Source organism: Bos grunniens, chromosome 13 (assembly GCF_055505025.1).
Source record: "Bos grunniens cultivar Pamir isolate PY7600 chromosome 13, Bosgru_T2T1.0, whole genome shotgun sequence".
NCBI classification, from domain to species: domain Eukaryota; kingdom Metazoa; phylum Chordata; class Mammalia; order Artiodactyla; family Bovidae; genus Bos; species Bos grunniens.
In genome coordinates, this window is record NC_141177.1 from 12019528 (window position 1) to 12035703 (window position 16176).

The following is a 16176-nucleotide window of genomic DNA, read 5'->3' on the forward strand; positions in this document are numbered from 1 at the left end:
CTGTAGCCTAGAGCCAGGCTCCCTAATTCAGGAACCATTTGCAGTCAGATCAGGCACCGATGGGACACAGAACTGGCTGTCATGAGTTAAAAGGACCATTCCAATACCCATTTACTAATCAATAGTGGAGGAGAAATTTCAAGTGCTTTACAAATTGTTTGCTAACACGTTGCCATGGCAACTGCTAATCTTGGCGAGTCCATTCAGGAATGGGTTCTTGAGGCATTTTCTCTGACATATGCTTGCTAGGGCTGAGAACTCTTGTATTCCCAGAAACATCAGGCCAGGTATTATCTGGTAGAATAGATTTAAGGGGAAAAGAACATTGCCGTCACTTGGCTCTGAGGGTTGTGAGAGGAAGGAGAGATTTGCTCAAATCAGGATTTGGACTGTGTTAAGTCCAAGCACCGATCGTCTCTCCTCATCCCTCTATTCTCCTTTATTAGTTTTAAAATATTTTATTGGAAAAAAAATTTGTATGTTTTTTGTAATGCATATTTTCTGTAGAAAATGTACAAAAGAAATGAAAAGCACACAAGAAAATAAAACCATTCATAAGAAGAGAGGTGATTAATGTTCTATTTGGCACACTTCCTTCATATCTTTTTTTTTAATCCTCACGCTTATGCATTTGTATATTTTAAAGTTGAAGTAATTATGTATGTGACAGTTTATTTCACATCCTGCTTTATTACTTAATATTTTATCATATGTTCCCCCCCAACTTTGGGTTATTTGGAACTTGAAATTTGTGATAACAGCATGGCCTTCAACTGCTTGAGTCAACCACGCGTATTCAGCTAGTATCCTGGTTTTGAGCACTTCTGAATTCCTTTACAGTGGTATGAGTAACCCTTTCCTGAATGCCCTTGCCTGCAAGTCATAAAATACTTTCCTAGGAGAGAACTACTCTATCTAGCCTGCGTCCCAAACTTCTTGCCAGGAATGTAGCAACTGAGATGTCCTGTGGCAATAACTTCTGCTGCCACCTTGCCGAATCGGTGGGCAGGAAAGAACACGGCGAGGTATTCCGTTTTGTTATTTTAGTGTCTCCAGCTTAGAGTTACCTAAAATCACTGATGGCAAAGGTTAGATATGAAAAGAATCAAAAGATACAAGAAGGTGAGTCCTTGGAGAGGAAATATCTTTTTGTTCCACGTTGAGGCAAACGAAGAGAGGCTTTAGTGTTGAGTGGCAGTACCTGGCCTGGAATGGTTGTGGGAGAGGGGATGTTTCTCACCTGGAGAAGAGAAGGTAGTAGGGGTGGATAGAGGCCCTGGCACCTGGCACGCAGGAGTTAATGCCACAACAGAGACCTTGAAGCCATTCTCACACACCGTCTCTTAGCTGGCTGAAGGCCATCACTCTGACACCTGCTGCCTGCCCCGCTGACCCCTTCTTGGCCCCCCGGGGCAGCTGTGCCCACACTGCTGCCCTACCCACCAGACACATCACGGCAGGACATCCCCACAGTCCTGCTGTCAGCCCTCCACCTTGTCACTTTCACAGGACACACGCCAGATGCACAGGTCCTAAGGCACAAGGACAGGCGCAGCCCAGAGGTTCCCACCTCCTGCTGCTCGATCCCTGACTGTCTCATCCATCCCACAGCTCACAGCTGCAGGTGCCAGGGCTCCCCAGGCAGCTGCAGTCACCACGTCCTATCTGTACCGTGTCCTCCCTTCCCCGCCTGCTGCCCCTTCTCTGGGCATCTCTGAGGGCCACCTAGCCGGGAGCAGCTGTTGATTCAGATTTTCATCAGGACTTTGATAATTAAAACTTGAAGCTCTTCAGACATTTGCATTCCATTACATTGAAGGAGCAGCTGTTTAAATTTGGGGCAGGGAACCAGAGCTTTGTGCGATGGGCTTGGGTTTAGATTAATCAAGTCTATAGATTCACTCCCCTTCTCATCATCCAGATAGAGGCTTTGGGAGAGCACACCCCTGCCCCCATTTTATGAACCACCACCATGTTCCAGGCAGCGTGCTGTGTGGCTCATGGCTAACAGCAGGCTGCTTTGGAGGCAGATTGTGTGAGCTCAGATCTTAACTCTGCCCTTTGTTGGCTGTGTGACCTTGAGCAGGTTACTTACCATCTCTGTCAAATGAGAGAACTCGAGTGATGGCTGGAGGACGGACAGAGAAATGTGCAGAGGACTGAGCGCAGTGTAAATGCCTGATTAGTGTTTTAGGCTGTTAGATGCCTATTGGAATTTTAGTTAATGCCCCTTACAGCTCAGTTCACCATATCGTACTGGTTTACAGATGAGGAAACAGAATTCCATGGGGATGAAGTCATGGATAGGAGGCAGCGACCGGGGTGTGGCTTTGGGCCTTGGTTTGTGAGACCACAGGTACGTGTCCATCATGCTGCAAACCTGGCTCCTTGCCCTCTTCTTCCCCTACCATCTTGATGCTTCGTTTCCTTTGTTCCACTTATGAGGCAGTGGCTTCAGCTCTGGGACTTGCCAAACCCTTCACCCAGTTCCTGGGGGCAAGAAGGAATGGAGGAGTGGTGTTTCTTCTTCCTGCCCTCTTCTTGTAGACCTTCAACCATTTCAAGGGTGATGTGAAAACACGACCTTCACATCGTAACCCATGTTGTTTTAGCTTCCAGGGCTGCTGGGACCTTAAGTATGCACACACATACACACACACACACACACACACACACGTGTGCATGTACCAGCAGGAAAATCTCCCTTCTCTGGTATTAAACAGTCTCTGGATGGCCCAGAGCAGGAGTTGAGATAACCTCACCAGAGTGGTGGTTCCATCAGTAATAATAGAGCTGGTGTTGGCAGCAACTGCCATCCTTTCCCTGGGACACAATATAAGACCGGCTGCCACCCTGCTGGGGTTTGACATATATTATTTAATTGCATTCCCACAACAATCCTCCAGGTAAGTATGATTTCCTCTGTATTGAAGAAGAAGAAATGAGACATGTGGAGATGTGGAGACAGGCCCCTGGACACACTGGGGAGAAGTGTGAGGCTGTGTCCACCCAGAAGGCATGCTCATCATACAGGTTCTGACATGTGGGGAATTCTTTCCTTGGGGATGTCCTCCCATTGGGGTGCACAGCCTGGCCCAAGTTTCCCTGGGAAGTGCGTCCAGTGGGAGATTTCTGTTTCCCTCAGAACAGGTTTTTTTCTTGATCCCTTCTTTGAGGCTATAAGTTCCTCAAAGGCACCAGGTTCAGGGGAATGAATTACAGGAAGAGCTGTTTTGAAAAATATTTGTTGTTTGCTCCCTGAACCTAATGGTTAGTAGAGAGGAACCCAGAGTGGAGTCCAGGCTAACACTGCTCATCGCTAGGGTCTGTGACCTGGGGAAGAGCCTTGCCAGGGGGTCCAAGGGAGTACCAGTTCCAGGAAGTGAGGAGAGGAGGTGTAGGGAGGGACCCAGGGGAGGGTGAGTCATGTGGGTTCATCAGCTCAGGCTTGGTGAGAGAGGGGGAGCAGACTAGAGATGGTCCCTCGGGCAGGTACAAAAGTCACATCGTGGAGACAACAGGGTCTGAAGGAGGTGCGTGGCCTGCTGGAGGTCAGGTTCACAGGCTGGCCCCGTCTGCTGACGCAACCAAGGGAGTCAGCAGGCAACACCTAGCCAGACTTTCTGTCCCCCGCCCACCATGAATTACCACAAACCGAGATAGCCGATCTGAAAGCTGTAGCTGGTGGAGTCTAGTTCCCCCTTAGAGGAGGCTTCTGGAAGAGTATTGGAGTCAAGTAATTGAAAGCTTTGGGACAACAGGTTGTCTGATGTTTGGAATCTATAAAGAGGCTATAGAAATTACAAGTACCTGGTACTCACATGCAATTGACAACCACTTATTGGAGTTTGGGAAAACTGAGAATTAAGCCTTCCCTTCCTCAGCTGCTCTGTCCTCCCTAAAGTGGGGTCCCTAGATCAGAGGCAGCAGCATCATCTGGGAACTTGAAAGAAATTCTAGTTACCAAGCTCCACCCCCAAACCCCCAACCAATTTTACCTTAAAAATACAAATAAGAGAATTTTAATCCTTTTGTATGTGAGGAAGTTAATTGTGTAATGAAGAATGCAATTTTCTACATGGAAATATAAATGACAAATACAAGGATTGTGAACTACTGAAATTTGCCAGCCTCTTTGGAGTAAAAGCATGTGTCTTTAAGCCTTTTTTCCTCCTCATGAATCAAGGAAAAACTTCTTGTAAGCAAACAGGGAGAAAAGGTAAGATGAGAGGATTTTTCAGTGGGATGATTAAATTGTCTCATGGAAAATTTAATGTTATGTATCAATTTTAATATATGAAGCAAAATTTTCTGTCCAGAATTAAAGTGAAGTTTGTTTAAAGAGGCAACACAAGAATATTTCCCTTAGGTATAGGCTCCATTCACTTGGGATAATATCACAGCAAACTATTATCTTTTCATTTAGTGATTTTCACCCCATAGATAAGCATTCCCTGGTGGCTCAGTTGTTAAAGAGTCTGCCTGCAATGCGGGGGACCTGGGTTTGATCCCTGGGTTGGGAAGATCCCCTGGAGGAGGGCATGGCAACCCACTCCAGTATTCTTGCCTGGAGAATCCCCATGGACAGAGGAGCCTGGCGGGCTACAGTCCATGGGGTTGCAAAGAATCAGACATGACTGAGTGACTAAGCACACAAGCACCCCCAAACTGACTGAATCAGAAACCAAAGCATGCTGTGATTTTCCAGGTAATTCTAATTTACCCTCCAATCTGAAACCTTAGGGCAGTGACAACCAGATCATGGCACGTGATGGTTTGTGAAGTTTTAGGTAACGTGTGGAATGGGTGTTGGAGAGCACTGAATTACACAGAGCAAGCTATTCATTTCTTATATTATCCCTCCTCTGCAAGGAGAACGTCTCAGTTTAGGGGTACCAGTAACAGCCTGACCTAGTAACACTTACTAGTGCCCATTTTTATCTAAAAGAAAGCATCTTTCAGAATCGAAAACCTAGGTAAGTAACAGTATCCAGCCAACATTTACTTACTATTTTAGGGTTTCTATTAATTTTGCTTTTAGCCTCATGATATGTTTATGGTCAATGAGAATGGGTTTCTATTTTTGGTATTGATACAGAGTTTCTTTTTAAAGTAAGTTAAGAAAAAGTGAGTCATTAAAAAGCATTAACTAAATATTAGTATAGGTGTACTAGCGTCTGTTGGGGTTTGTGCTGGAGGCGTGGAAGTGTTGAGGCTGCATTAACCAAGTATTAGTACAGGTGTACTAGCGTCTGTTGGGGTTTGTGCTGGAGGCGTGGAAGTGTTGAGGAGGCTGTCTTAGACGCCAGCACTGTTGCAGAGACTCGGCTTATGGACCTGGCATGGATTTATCGATGGGCTTATGGATTCTCATTTTTTGGATTTTCTTCATTGTGGAGGGTGTTTTTCTCTGCTGAAAGGTACCACAATATGGCCACAGTGATTCCCAAATTATGGCCAAGGACCCACCTGCATTGGATTCCCCTGGGAGGCTCTTTAAAAGTAAGGATGCTTTGGTCTCACTCTTGAACCATTGAATGAGAATTCTGGAGCACAGGCTAGGAATCTGCATTGAACAAGCTCCCAGGAGATTCATGTGGCCAATAAAGTTTGAGAATCACTGGTGAGGTGGAAAGAGCACAGATTTGTGAATTCAACAACCCGTGTCCGTATCTTCACTCGGCCTGGCAACTCACCTAACCTCTTAAAACCCCATTTCCTTATCTGTAAAGCGAGGTGAGCAGCAATTGTTTTTCAGGATTGGGGTGAGGCTCAGGCAATTACCAGCTGTGATGTTCTTTGCCCGCATTAGCTATTTTCTGTGAGCTCAATTTTCTTCATCTTGGGGATGTAATTCAAAGCTATTTCATTTATGCTTAAGCCATTCTGGCAAAGACGTTGAGATGTTTGTATGGGGTTTAGGACAAGTTTGGTTCTTCTTGCTAGGTTTGCTCCTGTAGGTATGCTTTTGGGCATCAAAAAAAATTTTTTTTCCCTCAAAATGTGGCTTCAGATGCTAGCGAACACTGCATACCCTGTGTATCAGACCACGGCTGTTGCTTTTACCAGAATAGAAGGCTGTTTTACATGTAAATACCATGGCCTTCCTTTGCTAGTTGTGTGCTGTTTCAACCCCAGGGGTCTCCCAGGGCTTTGCAGCATAGGTTTTCATTGAAAAAAATAAATTGAAGGGTTAAAAGGAAGATTTAAAGTGGTGTTAAGGAGAATTCTTTTGTGGATTCAAAGCCTGAATCTGGATGCACCATCCAGCTTGAGATGGATGGGTGTTGCAGCTCTGGGCTCTGCCGACCCAAGGCAGCCTTGGATGTCCCTCAGCCTGAGAAGTGTCCTCCGGCACAGCAGTGCACACTGGACCAGGGAATGGTGCCAGGGTTTCTGGCTGTTTCAGGACCTCCTTGTGTGACCTTGTTAAATCATCTGCCCTCTCCAGGCTTCAGTTTTCTCAAAAGCAAAATGGGGATAATAAGATCTTGCCTCCTGGGACTGTTAGAAGATAGACTGAGAAGAGATTTGTGAAAAGCGTGATGTCACCTAGACGGTGATGTGCGGACCTTGTCTGCCCATCTGTCACCTGAAAACTTACGTGAAGACACTTTCTGTCTGTCAGGAGGCCTTCATTCAGTATTAATCTCCATGGTCTCGCACATTTAGGGACTTTGGATGTCATTTGGTTTAGAGATGGCAAATTCATGGACCATAAGCTCTGCTCATTGCACGGGCATGAATTCTTCTGAGTACATCGTGTTCTTTAAAAATTGCTTCCAGATTCCTTTAGATAGGTGCTGTGTTCTTTGGTTTGCTGAAGTATTCCTGCCTTTCTCTATTACTTGATCAGTGACTTTGTGTATGTATGTTTCCTGTGGACCCAGAAATCCCTGGAAGTGACCTTCTAAAGTCTTGATGTCAAGTATAGTCCCCGGCTGTAGGGGCTGTTACAGGTTTGACTGGTTCTCCTGAAGTCATGGTTTGGCATCAAAATAGCCATGAGTGAGGGGTAGGGAATCACAGGGTGGGATACCACCCCAGCAGTGGGTGGGTGGGTGGTCAGAGAGGGCTGTCCTGGGGAAGCCTGGATACTTGAAGGACATCTCCAAGGGTGGGAAGACAGTAGGGGAAGGGTGGCCTAGGCTTGACTTGTCTACAAAGACAATGACACAAAGGCATTAAATGCCACTGTGAGTTTGGGTGACCCTCGGGTAAAGGGGGGCCGAGGTGAGGATTGTGAGGCGGGTGGTGACAGGGAAGGAACTCTCTTCTCCAGGGATGTCATGATGTCCTAGTCAGTGGCTCTGCAGGAAAATGGAACTCTACTCAAAGGTGTGTAACTGGAGAGAATCCCATGAAGCAACTCCTGGCGGTGTAGACATGACAAAGGGGATCCATGAGAGGTGCTGAGATACCAGGGGAGGCTCTGAGGAACAGGTCTGGGGGGGTACTAACTTTAAACATGTGGGCTTGACATATCTGTTGGTCACCCATGTGTGTCAGGCAGTTAGACACAAGTCTCAGAGTCCTGGGGACAGGTCTAGAGTAGAGATGTAAAACCGGGAGTAGTCAGTGTATGGATGGTATTTAAAGTCATGGGCCTGGATTGAGATCCTCAAGGGAACAGGGAAAAGAGAAGAAACTCAAGGACTGACCCTGAGTGCTGCAACATCTAGAGATCTGGAAGAGGGACAGAGTCTGGCCTGGAGGCTGAGAAAAATGAGGTAGGGAGGGCAAGCGAGAAGAGTGTCTGGAATTTGGAGAGAAGTCAAGGGAATATTCAACTGAGTAGGTACTGCTCACAGGGCCAGTTGATGAGGTTTGAGATTCAGCAGTCTTTGGATTCAGCAACATGGGGGTCATGGATAACCTTGGAGAGTGTGGTTTCACTGTCCTGGGGACAGTAAGAGCCTCATTGGAGCGGGTACCAGATGTAGGTGCAATGCCATTAGATGGGATGCAGTAGCTAGACAGAACTCTTTCCAGTTTTGTCTTGTTCCTGGGGGAGCAAAGAGGTAGTGAACATGCGTGCCCTTACATGCTTGTGATAGTTTTTTATTTTTAAATTTTTATTTATTTATTTAATATCTTTCCGTGGAACATCTTTTTGTGATCTTTAACTCATGGATCCATAGATATATAGACAATATGCATATTGTTACATAAATTGGACTGTATTTTTTACATAACTTGAGTTAATGCAATATTACATAAGCTTCTTTCTATGGCAATGCATTTGAATCTACTAAACAATTCCTTTTTATTGTTTTGGTTTTTACTGAAAGAAAAAAAATACTAAAGAAATTTTGGGAAATGGAGAAGATGAAAATCATTCCCTAGACCCAGCTCCCTTGTACCAGCAATATTAGAATATATTTTAATTTTGAGCCCCCTTCCTTCACCATGGTTATATATTTTTTATCAACCAGTCCATTCTGAAGGAGATCAGCCCTGGGATTTCTTTGGAAGGAATGATGCGAAAGCTGAAACTCCAGTACTTTGGCCACTCATGCGAAGAGTTGACTCATTGGAAAAGACTCTGATGCTGGGAGGGATTGGGGGCAGGAGGAGAAGGGGACGACAGAGGATGAGATGGCTGGATGGCATCACTGTCTCGATGGACATGAGTCTGAGTGAACTCCGGGAGTTGGTGATGGACAGGGAGGGCTGGCGTGCTGCGATTCATGGGGTCGCAAAGAGTCGGACACAACTGAGCGACTGAACTGAACTGAACTGAATGTTAGTGCAGGATCATTTTGATACCTTGACTTTCTCACTTAACATTTCATCATGAGCGTTTTTCCATGCTGTCTCTTTTTCCACTGTAACCTCGGTAGTTAAAATTTGCATGATCTCATTAGGACCTGTTCCCAACCTCCATATTTCCTGTGGAGTCAGAGACTAATGAAGGGGATGAACAAAATGCTGTAAATATTTTGTTGTTTTGCAAACACAAGCACTCTTAAATCCAGTTTAATGATTGCTCAGTTTAATTAAACACTCTTGGTAGAACTCATTACCCACTTCTCTGCACTGATTACCACCCTGATATGAAAGATTCAAATGCACCTCTCACATTTTCTTTTTTCTTTCTTTCTTTTCTTCTTCCACAAATAAGAGAGGAGAAATCCGAAGGGAAGAATCTGATTCTGCTTTGTATGAGCTTCTGACCCATACTGGTAAATCATTTTGTTTGGGATCAGGTTCTCTAATCTTTTCATGTGGGAGGATTATGAGTTTTTCCCCCTCCTCTTTAAAAAAAAATGCGTTAAGATACAGTTTCCAGGCTATAAAATTTTTAGTGTACATCATAGTGAATTTACATCATAGTACATCAGGGAAAAGAACCTGATGCTGGGAAATATTGAAGGCAGGAGGAGAAGAGGGTGACAGAGATGGTTGGATGGCATCACTGACCTGATGGACATGAGTTTGAGTAAGCTCTGGGAGTTGGTGATGGACAGGGAAGCCTCGCGTGCTGCAGTCCATGGGGTCGCAAAGAGTTGCACATGACTGAGCAACTGAACTGCTGTGAATTTTGGTCAGTGTATACAATTATATAGCCACCATCCCATTGAGATACAGAGTCATTCCCTCACCTCAAGAAGCCCTCCTCCCTTGCCGTCCCCCTCTTTGCCTCCTGACATGTGCCCCAATTCCTTGCCCCAGGAAACCACTTTTCTGTGTTTTGATACTATAGCTTTTCTGTTTCTACAGTTTTATCTAAAAGGAGTGATATGGTATAGTTATTCGCGCTTGACTTTCACTTAAGTCTCCTGTTTGTGAGTGTCATCCATCTCATTGAGCATATTAATATTTCATGCTGAGTAGTCTTCCGTGGCAAGGATCTACCACAATTTGTTAATCCATTCACTTACATTTTGTTCCCTGTCTCTGACTCAACTCACTCACTTTATTCATCCTTAAATTGCTAGTGACAGAGACAGCCCGAGAGCTTCTGTTCATGTTTTTGATCACCTGGGACATTTCTGAATGCTGACTGCTCTGCCAGTACCTGTGCATGCTGCACTTCCCCTTCTGTGATGATCATAAATTGTAACTCAGTGGACGGGAATCCTCAGTGAGGATTGGGTCTTGAAGTCAGCAGATAAATTGGGACTTGCATACTGTCAAGATTACCCTTGGAAAAATCCCTTCAGGCCCCTGTGATAAAGTGTGTTTGGTTGAGTAATTCTTATGCACGCTGGAGTTTAGGGTCCCTTGAACTAGACTCAAGGACAGAACCAAAAGAAAGTAACTATGCAGATGAGTGGATGAGGAAGGCATTCTGCATTTCATGGTGGAAATCCAAGATCTATCTGGTCTATTTCAGTAGTCAGTCTCTGTGATTTTAAATCAAATGCTTTTATTTATTCATCTTTTTGATGGGAGGAGGATTTAATGAGATCATATGGGTAAAAACAATTAGCCCAGGGATTGGCACGTAGTATGGACTGCAAAATGTTTCATGGATCTGAGTCTATTTCTTACCCGATTAGAATCACATATAAACCCTGTTTTTTTTTTTTTTTTTTAATTGGGGTATAGCCAATTAACAGTGCTGTGATAGCTTCAGCTGAATAGTGAAGGGACTCACCCATGCGTGTACATGTATCCTTTTTCCCCCAAACTCCCCTCCCATCTGTGCTCCCACATGACATTGAACAGTTCCTTGTACTATACAGTAGCTCCTTGTTGGTTACTCATTTTAAATATGGCAGTATGTACATGTCAATCCCCCATTTTTTCTTTTTAATGTGGACCATTTTTAAAGTCTTCATCGAATTTGTTACAGTATTGTTTATGTTTTGGCCGTGAGGTATATAGGATCTTAGCTCTCTGACCAGGGATTGAACCCTCACCCCCTGCATTGGAAGGTTAAGTCTTAACCAGACTGGACCACAGGGAAGTCCCCAGCACCTGCTTTTCAAAACAGTTCAGAACTTGGCCCTCTGATCTTGGTCCTCTGTAGCTGCTGGTCTCTGCTGCAGCCCATAGACCAGCTATAACCCTCCTGCCTTTGAGCGCTGTTCCCATAAACCCACGTTGTATGTCTGTAGATCAACGTTCAGTCCTCAAAGGGATCTCAGATGGTGGGGCTCAGCCACCCTTGGCTATAGAGCTTTCCTGCAGCCCAATGCCCCCAGCAGTTGTGTTTCTAAAGACGTGCTGTTTGTTTTCTCAGCTGCTAGGCCAAATCAGAGGGTGTGCCCTGATGTCTTTTTTGGGGGGACCCTAGCACTGAAGGGGCTGGAGAGATGATGGGTACCCCAGTGGCTTACAAAGGAGAACATTTCTCCAGAAGTGTTTCATTTGATACACAAGAGATGGATGCATCAGCTTGCACGTGTCTACTTCGTCTCCAGCGTCATTCTCGAGTGCCTGAGAAGTCAGAGGTGCTGATGTCCCTTGCCTTGGGAAATCTGTTTTACTGTTTTGGGAGGAGTGTGGTGGTGTGGTGTGAGCTGAGAGGGCCTCCCCTGCTGGTCAGGAGCAGGAAGAGGACAGAAGAGGGAGACGGGACAGAGTGGAGATTCTTGTTCACCGTTCCTCAGAAGTCCAACTGCTGGAGTTGTCAGACATCTGGAAATGTCCTCCTTGACCTGAGTTCTTGTGCCTGGACTCCTAATAAAATTGACAGAAGACAGATTCACATGAGAAGAACAAGTTTTAATTCATGCACCTGGAGGTCTCACAGAAATGGGACCTTCAAAGTGGCCACAGCAGGCAACTTTTATACTTTTAGACAAAGAAACAATGCATTTGGGAGGAACTGGCAGGACAAACAAATTTGGTGGTGGGTGCTCAATTAGTGAAGAATCAAAACAGAGTTTGGACTTGGGGTAGTAAGTTAAAGAAGTAAAAAGTTGAACACATATAATAACCATTTGTACCAAAAAAAAAAAAAAAGTGACAAAGTGTTTTTGTCTCTACTTCTAGGCCCAAGTTCTCTCTCTGGCTATAAGGGTGTCTTTCTACCTCCAGATGCCAGGGTTGGGTGGGTGTGGTGGGGGAGAGGGAGTGAACCTTTCGCAGGAGAGATTTATTTCCTGCTTTCAGGGAGACAGAGGGAGGGTCAGGGTGCTCCTCTTACACTGGCCAACTCTTAAATAACTTTAATTCAAAATAACTGGAACTTCCCTGGTGGTCCAGTGGTTAAGGCTTCACTTTCCAATGCAGAGAGTGGTTCAGGTTCAATCCCTGATGGGGCAGCTAAGATTCCATATGCCTCATGGTCAAAACAAAGACGAAAAACAAAACATAAAGACAGAAGCAACATTGTAACACATTCAATAATGACTTTGAAAATGGTCCGCATCAAAAAAAAAAAAAAAATCTTTAAAACAACCATTATGCTATTGCAGTACATTTTGGGGCAACCAACCCAGGATTCCAGCAGAGCACACGCAGGCAGAGAAAGTCAAAGAAACAACTGCAAGTTGGACAGTAGCGAGGAGTTTGTCAAGAGGGACGTTTGTAGTTCGTGGAGAAGGGCTTTTGTGAGGGGGCGAACAGGTTGTGATGGGTGGGTGAGCAGGTGGCCTGATCCGTCACAGGAGCTGGAAGTGTTTTTAGGGTTTTTGTTTGTTTGTTTTGCCGTCAACCAATCCTCAGAAGGGCCCTACGGGGACGAAAGAGGCGAGTTAGTGCATGTTTTGTCCGCATTGGTCAGTGGAGATAAATAATTTCAGAAATAATAGAGGAGATCTATGTGGCTTTGTCATAGGTGTACGGAGGGGACGTCTCAAGTCTTAGCCACGTAGAGAAAGGGTGGGTCTTTTGTACTAAGCAGATTCCCGACCACAGAAAGGTAGATTTCTTACCCCTCACTGCTCTCCAGGAACGCAGGGCCCAGGTGAACCTCAGCATCGTCACCCGCGCTCTGTCGCGACTCACCACTCACCCTGTCGCATGAATGGGCAGCACTGGCTTAATTCCCACTGCTGGTCCTCAGAAAAGAGAAGGATGGTGCTGGACCCTGCCCAGGTGGGCTTACTGCACCTGAACTGGGAGGAAGAATGAAGTGGGAGACCAAAGCAGGGTGGAGGACTTGACACCTGAGCTCAGGTAGGCAGAGGCTGTAGACACAAAGAGATGCTACCCCTGAGACACGTGACGGCCCAGTAGTGAAATGTAGCCCAAGGAATGGCCGGCTTACCGATCAGACGGGTAGTTCCCTCCACTCTGGAAGGATGAAAGAAGAGAGATAACCATTCCCACTCACCACACCCACCCACCCCAAGCAGCTTCAAACGTCAGCCTTGTTCTTTATTAGCTAGATGGCTTCCAGAGGCAGTTTCCTTATCCATAAAGTGGGGAGAGGGGTACCTGCCTCCCCTGGCAAGCTCCCAAGCATATGAGAGTTCTCCTCCATTTGGGATTGATGGGCAGGTAGGAAGCAATGCGATTCCACTGGCTAATTGTTTAACTTTTCGGAGATTTTCCTTTGGTTACAAGTCGCTCCTAGTGAGGGAAATGGCTTTTAAAAGCAACAGCAATTTATCTGTCTCCTGCAGTAAAGCTGTAGACGTCGTATTGGGAGGAGTCCTCTTCAGGCAGCTGCCTCCTGCTAAAACATGGTAACCAAGTGACACAGCATTCGGCACCGCCCGCAACAGAGCGTGTAGGCCAATCTGGACCCCCACTGTGAGGATGCGCCCACATCCTGGGGGCAGCCAGGCCTGTGTACAAACCTGGAAGTGGGAGGTGAAACAGCTAATGCGGAGTGAGTGCCGAGATCTGCTGTCAGGGAAGAGACCCACAGCCCTTACATGTAGCTGGGCCAGGCCTGAGTCCTGCAGGGGGAGTGGGGGGTTCTTAGCCCTGCCATAAACTTTTTAATAGAAGCTCAGATTTTGAAGCACATTGAACATTGTGGTTGAACTCCCAGGGAGGCCCTAAAACGGCAAAGGCTGTCATCCTGGGAGTGATTTTCTCTGGGCTCTGACTGTAAGACATTAGCAAAATCATCAGCATAGCCATTTCCCTCAGATGGGCCACAGTTTGGGCTGCCTCTGTCCTTAATTGCTTCTCTCTTTTCCTCCCTATCTCTTGACTTATTAAGTCATTGGATAGCACACTCGTGAAGCAGGCCATTTAGGGAGGGCTCAGGGCTTGTGTGATTGGAGTTGGAGAGGGGGACCCTAAGGCTATGTTTCCGAAGCCCCAGTGGCACACACATTCAGCCTGTGTGCTTGTGCTTTTAACTGTATGTTTTTTAAGACCTCAGATGTGTACCACAGAATAATGTAATGAACCCTCATCACCGGCTTCAGTAAGTATCACCTGTGGCCAATTTTAATTTACACGTGTATCCGCGTACCGCTTATGTGGTATTAATATATTTTTCCCGTTATTGCCCAAACTTCCTTATACTGCCCCTTTGTGGACACACCCTTCCCTCACCCTCCACTCCTAGTAACGGCTGATCTGTTTGCACTTCCTGTAGTTTTGAGTGTTGGGGAGAAAGATAAATCCTCTGCGCTTGTGGGTTCTTCTGGCTGGCCTAAGACATAAATTGACATGAGACAGATTAATCAGGGAAATCAAACAGAAGTTTAGTAACATATATACAAGGGGAGACTCAAGAAAACTGAGTAACTCACTGCAATGTCTGAAGCCATCACCTTAGGTACTGTCTTCAGCCAAAGACAAAGCGGTGTTGGGGGAGTGATTTGAGTGAAAGGGCAGGAAGGTCGTTTACCTGGAGGTGGAAAAGCAAAAGTTTGGTAGACAAAGGCTTGCTGGCCCTGCAGCGTTGATGGGACATGGAGTGGATTCTGATCCTCTAGGCCCTGCCAGCTTTCCCCCACTGAACCTGGCCAGATCCTTCCAGACATCTCTGGTGATAGGCCTGTTCTAGAAGTAGGCTCTTTATCTAAATGTTATAAGTAGTTAGTTCAGTTCAGTTCAGTTGCTCAGTCGTGTCTGACTCTGTGACCCCATGAACTGCAGCACGCCAGGCCTCCCTGTCCATCACCAACTCCCAGAGTCCATCCAAACCCATGTCTATTGTGTTGGTGATGCCATCCAACCATCTCATCCTCCGTCATCCCCTTCTCCTCCTGCCCTCAATCTTTCCCAGCATCAGGGTCTTTTCCAATGAGTCAGCTCTCCATATCAGGTGGCCAAAGTATTAAGGCGGAAGTAAAAAGACTTCCTGAGTCTTTTTTAAAAAGTAATTTTCTTTCTTTATGTCTGAATCTTCATTGCTGTGTGGGCCTTTCTCTAGTTGTGGTGAGTGGGTTTCTCATTTCAGTGGCTTCTCTTATTCAGAAGCGTGAGCTCTAGGGCACGTGGGCTTCATTAGTTGCGGCACATGGGCTCAATAGTTGTGGCTCTTGGGCTTGAGAGCACAGCCTCAATAGTTGTGGCCCACGGGCTTAGTTGCTTTGTGTCTCATGGGATATTCCTGGATCAGGGATCAAACCTATGTCTCCTGCATGCGCAAGAAGATTTTTTACCACTGAGCCACCAGGAAAGCCCCAGAGCCTTTTTAATTTCTTTTTTTATCTATTTTTACTGAAGTATAGTTGATTTATATATACTATATATATTGCATATATATTCTTTTTCAAAGTTTTCCATTATGGTTTGTTACAGGATATTGTAGTCCCCCAAGTCTTCATTTTATTAAAAATAATCAGCCTAACAATCCTCATGCCAAAGAGACATATGTTGGGGTGGCAGGTTTTGCACCCGTACATGACTTTTCTAGAATGTCAGATAAATGGAAACATGCATTATGTAGCTTTGTGAATCTAGCTTCTTTCAATTAACATAATGCATCTGATACTTGCCCATGTTGTTGTGTGAATCATTAGTTTGTTCCTTTTCATTGCTGAGTGGTATTCCACATTTGCCATTTGAACTGGATTCTAAGGGTTCCAGGATCCATGGAAACTGGTGGTATTGTCCTTTTATGGTTGATTCATGCAAATGTGTGCAACAGGCTAGGCTTCAGAGGAAGAAGGGGTTTTAAGCACAGGTAACAAATCATCCTGCCTTCCTTAAAATGAATTGATGTGACAGAAGATTGTACCAGGCTGGGAGCAGGAAAAGGTACCCTCCTTTTACCTCATACTCAGAGTGGTTCCTAGGAGATACAATGATGCGATTAGATTGCAGAGGTTCACCTAGGGTGGATTCACAAATCTCTTTTCTGAAAAA

General features: G+C 45.5%; 1 protein-coding gene and 1 long non-coding RNA gene across 30 annotated transcripts in view; one reads left to right on the forward strand and one right to left on the reverse strand.

The window, feature by feature from the left end:
* PTPRT (protein tyrosine phosphatase receptor type T) overlaps positions 1-16176 on the forward strand; it is a 1155226-nt gene that overhangs the window by 275338 nt on the left and 863712 nt on the right. The gene's annotated exons all lie outside the window — the stretch shown is intronic.
* LOC147360216 (uncharacterized) lies at positions 11026-13829 on the reverse strand. Of its 7 annotated transcripts, XR_015139013.1 has the most exons (5): positions 13701-13812; positions 13336-13576; positions 12831-13013; positions 12392-12628; positions 11026-12235 (listed from the first exon to the last, which is right to left on the reverse strand). It is a non-coding gene; the product is annotated as an uncharacterized LOC147360216 (long non-coding RNA). The 7 variants fall into 7 exon arrangements; XR_015139012.1 differs by having other exon boundaries at positions 11026-12628; positions 13336-13573; positions 13701-13829; XR_015139014.1 differs by having other exon boundaries at positions 11026-12628; positions 12831-13008.